This window comes from Rousettus aegyptiacus, unplaced genomic scaffold (assembly GCF_014176215.1).
Source record: "Rousettus aegyptiacus isolate mRouAeg1 unplaced genomic scaffold, mRouAeg1.p scaffold_m13_p_5, whole genome shotgun sequence".
Classification (NCBI taxonomy): domain Eukaryota; kingdom Metazoa; phylum Chordata; class Mammalia; order Chiroptera; family Pteropodidae; genus Rousettus; species Rousettus aegyptiacus.
Window position 1 is genome coordinate 28799918 of NW_023416308.1, and position 6000 is coordinate 28805917.

The 6000-nt window shown below is 52.3% G+C and overlaps 1 pseudogene; it reads left to right on the forward strand.

Annotated features, from left to right (window-relative positions):
- Positions 1-5513, forward strand: part of LOC107500572 — a 56350-nt pseudogene extending 50837 nt beyond the window's left edge.
- Positions 5514-6000: the final 487 nt, after the last annotated feature.

Consider the following 6000-nt stretch of genomic DNA (forward strand, 5'->3'; position numbering starts at 1 on the left):
CTATGGACCAGGCACTAAGCACTTTACATGTAAAATGTAGTAATTCATTTAATTCTCACAACAACCCTGAAAGATACATACTTTTGTTATCTTCATTTTAGAGATGAAAAAACTGAAGTGTGGAGGTTAAGTAGTTTGCTACTCTCATACAGCTAAGAAGTACCAGAGCTGGGATTTGAATCAGATGGTAGGGCTCCAGAGTGTATGCTCTTAGTCCCCACATGATACTGCTTCTCAAGCTCACAGTCTAGGGGTAGGGCAGACACATAATTATACCACCATAAGAAGTTGAGAGGGATCCACTACTGAAGAGTGAATTTTGAAGGATGAGTAGGAGTAAGCTGGATGGAGGGGAGGAAGTAAAGGCACAGCTTGTAGCGGTCCAGAAGGCATGCATAGGGCACTTCCAATTTCCAGGCTGGCAGGAACAGGGAGTGGTGGGAGGATGGAGTAGAGTCTAGAGGTAAACAGGAAGCATTAAAAGGTCTTAACTGGGAGTGAGTGGATCAAACCTGCTACATTCCCATCACTCTAGCTGGAGTAGGAACAATGGGACAAAGGGGGCCATGCTAGGGACCAGAGACAATACCAATAAGCCATGTAAACCACAGAAACCTAGTAGGGTAAACCTACTAGACTATTAAAGACTCATAGTGGTGGAGGTGCTCCTGGGACCAGGAATGCCAGATCAGGGCTATAAAGGTCTCTGGGAACAGCCTGCAGACCAAAACTCCTGAGTGGATTAGAGGCGATTCGTCTGGGGGCGGGGGGAGCTTTAAAGTTCTCCAGACCAGCCCCTTTGAGGGAAACTGAGACATGCTGTCATCAAAGAGCTTCTGAACAATCCAGGACCAGGTGCAGTAGGGAGTATACCCCCTACTGAGTTCTGGGGAGCAAAACAAACAGAGATAGAAGAGGGAAGATAAGCTTTGCTCTAGAATGACCCTGGAGCTCCCCAAGCACCCTGATAGGCTCTTTAGAGAACTTTGTTAAGCCCAGGAAGGCCCTATCCCTAACCATCCTGTAGTGTAGGAATCAGACTCTTCCCTTACCTCTTGTGTGGGAACCATACCTTGTCATGGGTGGCAAAGGCTACATGCTCACCTCCCATTTCACTGGACTTAGGGACTTTCCACCCTTCCCCACCAACTTACCCGCCCAACATGCTCCCGCTGAAAAAGCCTGCCACAAGCCCCATATGTTTCAGGTCCCCTTGCATTTGGGGCTGATACCATCCTCAGCCCGGCTGTTACACTTCTACAACAAACCTTGCTTAACCTCTTTGGCCTGTGTGTTCCTCCTTCCAGGATCCTAACAAACATGAGTGAAATGAAGCAGAGCCCAGAAGAAATGCAGCTCAGTGGACCCGATAGTAGATACCAGTCTGTGGCCTAAGGTTGTGTTCAGATGCCTAATCCCAGTATTTTATGAGGACAATAAAAATTTAAAAATGGGACAAGCTAGCTCTGGCTCCAAGACCTCCTTCAAAGGAAATTTGATACAAAATAATGAACATTATGGAAATAAGGATTGAAGAAAGGCAGTCAGTGGAGAAAACAGGTGAGAGAAGCTGTTTTAAATCACAATATAAAGAAAAGCCTTCAAAAGAGAAAAAAAGAGAAATGGACTTTATTTGTAAGAAACAGCTGTCAGTTAATAATTGTCTCAGATTCTAGGATTCAGAGTTAGTCACCTGGTATACGATAGATGGTTAATAAGGTATGTGTGGAATAAATTGCCTGCTACATGCCAGCAATCCTCCAGATTAATGAACATGGTGACCATTCAAAATTGTCCCAGCAACCTTCACGTTTTGGTGTGGATCAAGGGGAGACCTGGACTTTAGTCCCAGCTCTGCCACTAACGGGCTATGCAGCCAGGCACGTCTTACCCACTCTTCCAGTCTTCATCTGAGTAATAGGAATAACGATATCTACCTCTAGGATAAAGAGCGAGCGGGTAGTAAATGTCCGAGCCTCAGGGCCCCAATTCTGAGCCTGGATTCTGTGTTTGTTCTTCCCACAGGAGCCCTGGAACACCTGGAGCGCGCTCATGGAGCAGCTGCAGGGCCGCGAAGACGCCCGCAGGGACTTCGAGTGGACAGCGCGGCTGCGAAGCCCTTTCGCGCGGCGCCAGCTGGTGACGCTCAACCTGTACGCCGCACTGTCAACCGCATGCTGGCCGACCAGAACCAATAAAGCTGCCGGTTCGACCAGCGTAGAAAGGTATACGCGTCACAGACAGCAATAGGGTGGAGGCGAGGGAGCTGCGGCCCACCTGGTCCGGGCTGCGGGGCTAGCAGGCGTGGTCGGGCATTGATCGGCCTAGCCTGGAGCAGTCCGCCCCTGCAACGCTCCGCAGTGCTCATCAGACCTGAGCAGTTGCTCTGGTTGAGCTCGGGTTGGGACCAGGTGAGCCGCGCCGAAGGCGGGGCAGGAATGCTCCGTGACCCTTTCCTTCCAGATCACCTTCTCTGCCCGCATCCGCCTGAGCTACCAGAGGATGGAAAAGGAGGCGGAATGAGGCAAGAGAGACACGGGGTTTGGAGAAGGACGGTCCCTTTGGGGGAGGGGCACGTGTGCCCTAGTATCTGTGTGCGCATCTGGGCCTAGGGCGGGTGCTCGTTGTTTCTGTGTATCTGCGGGAGTGTGCCTGCCTTCTAGAGTCAGAACTCAGGTCTGCGCCCTCAGGTACAGGTAAATGCTGGGTGGCTTTGGAGTTTGGGGCTTGGATATTCGCGTCCTTGCCTTCTCCCTCGTGGGTCAGCCTGCAGTTTTTGGTTTCTGGAGAGTTAATTCCTGGAGGAATTGTTAAGCTTGCCTGATCTCCCCTAACATTGAGGCCCACCTCCTTCTTTTGGCAGGGTGGAGCCCAGGCCACGGCCACCCTGGTGCTGCCTCCACGTGAAGCTACCCTCCTGCCCACAATACTGCTGCTCCTGCCAGCCTTTCTGAGCTTAAGTACACTCCTCTTCATCTCTTGGCCAAGCACTTTTGGGGTCTAACTCTCTTCTCTCTTTTCGTCGTCTGCACTTTTGGCTTGGATACCCACTTCAGGCCGTAGTCAGTCATCAAAGCTGGGTACCCCTCACCCATCTACCCAAGATCCAGCCAGTCCCTGGTGAGAGAATCCAGGTACTCCAGTCTCTCTGCCTACAGCCTCTCTGTAACTAGACCAAACCTTCCTCACAGAACACTACCAACCCTACCCTACAATCTCCTGTGGGAAGTTGGTGCCACAAATCAATGGCCAGGCCTGGGCTGAGCAGGCACTTCAGGAGAATGAACACCATGCCCTCACCTGCCAAGTGGCAGGGGGGCCTGGCACCCCCATTTGGCTTAGTACCTGTATAGACAGCTGCAGGAGACCAGCACCTCAGGACTGCTGATTGCGGATGGAGAGGTCTTCTCTGGAAGCACCAGCACCTTCACTGTCACTGCCCAGTGAGCCAAGCATGAGCACAAGTGGCAGGTCATCTAATGTCTCCATCATTCTCAGTGTGCATTGTGAGTGTCCCTGAAGTGGACAGGGAGAGAGGGTTTCTTTCTAGGGACCCCCAGCAGCCACCTGGCAGGTGGTCTGATAGGACATTTCACAAATACTTAAACACTTTGCAAATATTAACTCACTTTAATCCTCACAATAATCCTATGAGGCAATTACTAGTGTAATCCCCATATTACAAACGAGAAAACAGGCACAGAGAAGTTAAGCAATCTGGCAGAGGTTATACATCTGATAGGTAGCAGAGCCAGGATTCAGATCTGGACATTTTGGCTCTAGTGCTTATACTTTTGATCCCTACAAAATGTTGTGTATAATGTGGACCCAGCCATCCAAATAGGTCCCTTCTGGGTTTGGGAATAAAGGGCAAGCAGTACGAGGGGCTGTGGTGAGAGCATATTGGCCTCTGCTTTGCACCAGTTAAGCTGGAGATTGTCCAGGTCGGGGCCAAGTACCAGGAAGCTCAGGCCCAGGGCCTCCTGGTTGTCCTTTTTGCCCTGGTGTGTGTCATCCCACCTGCCAATGTGACCTAGATCAACCAGGATGGGCCAGTGACTGTCAACACCTCTGAATTCCTGGCTCTGGATGCTCAGAACTACCCCTGGCTCACCAACCACACCATGCAGCTGCATCTTCGCAGCCCGGCACACAACCTGTCTGTGGTAGCTACCAATGGCATGGGTGTCACCAGTGCCTCGCCTCCTACCCCAGGATAGCACAGTCAGCAACTGGCTGACCAAAGCCTCTGGTGGGTGTGGAATCACAGTTCAGAAATGGGAAGATTTGTTGCTCTTTGGGTGAGGCTTATGAATGACCATCCCAACTACCTTAGGCAAAGAGGATAGAGTAGTACCTGTGGCATCTCAGAGTTGGGGCCCTGCCCACTTGGAACCTAACCAAAGGATGAACTGCAGGACTCCTGGCCACCTGGGTGGAAGTGCCACTACTTGGCATTGTTGTGGCTTGCCTTGGGCACCCTGGTGGCGTTTAACTCCTTGGTGGCCTACCTGGTCTGCAAGAATGAGAAGAAGACCAAAGGTAGGGCTAAAGCAGTGGGGGCAGAGGGTGGCAGAGGGAGTAGAGATGAGGCCAGGGGTGAGCAGCAGGGCAGTAAGGAGGGCTGGGTAGACCAAGCGCTCCCAGGTGTGCTCATGGGTAATCATGTGTATCCCAGGTGGCAGGACTAGGCACTGGTCCCAGAGCCAGTGCTGGGCATTTACAAGACCCCTTGCCTGAGGATCCTGGTCTGAAAAGGCAGGTGGGGCAGAGCCCAGAGTGAGTGGGCACACTGAGAACAGTGGCGTGGTTTCTTTCTCCTCGGGCCCCTCCCGGCGCCCATCTCTGATCTCTAGGTAACTCTTTCCAGGGTTGAGTGGATGCACTGAATGGAGATGCAGCACGGGGACAGGTGGGAATCTGCAGTTGCTGGTAGTTCTGGAACAAGCCCGAAAGCAGGAACCTGCCTGCTGGAGCCAGGGTGTATCCCAGGCTTTGTCCACCCCATAGTGACTCCACTAACCTGAAGCTCAACAGCGTGCACCTACCACGGGAGAACATGTCCCTTCCGTCTAACCTTCAGCTCAACAACTTCACTCTAGATTCCTGAGGTACATCCAGGACCCTCTGTATGCCCCTGCATTGTCTTCAAAGGTGCCTTCAATAAAAAGATATACCTTGGCTCATTAGGCACACTCCTTGTCCGGGGCACCACCCCTTTTTCACCCAGTGAGGAAACCAGCACACTGGCAGATAGCTTGGCAAAACAGCCAGCCAGAACTTCTGGACCCAGAGCCCTGCAGCCTCCTCACCAGCAGAGGTGCCCTTGTCTGCTCCCCAGTCCTAGTGTTTGTGCCTCTGAGTCCCCAGGGGTAGAGGGGTCTCCGAACTTCCAAGGATGAGGATTGCTAAGACTCCTGGGCATCCCCGACCTTGCAGGCTTCACCTGCCTCCTACTGCTGGGCTATAGCTATGGAGTGTCCCGTGTGAACAGTGATGAGATCTGGCTCTGAGCTGAGGGCGAGACGGAGGGTGTCCTGGTCCCTGGGCACCCTCCCACTCCTCCAAGGCTTCCTCTGCCTGGCCATTATGCCAGTGAGAAGAGACCACGCCACTGCCACTTTTGCTTGCTTTCTGGCTGGGGTGCCCTTTCTGTCATCCACACGATGGTTTCATTGGGATCTGACCCTCAGGGGCACAAATGTCCTTGGCAAGGCTGCCAGCTGGATTTAAGCCCTTATTCTAACTCAGGTTGGGGGTCTGTATGTAATGTCTGTGTCCAGGCAGAAAGAGCTCTTTGCCCAGTGTGTTCAGAGTTCATCTGGCATCTAAGCATGTCACAGCCCTGTTGGCTTGGGCCTGCTCTTTGTCCCATGCCGGCACTTCACAGCATGTGGCACAGTAGGCCTGAGGGTATGCCAGGTGTGGGGTCAAGGTGGTCCCTGCATGGCTTGGATTTCCTTCCTGTGCTGTGCAGCTTCGTTCCCTCAGGGAAAATTT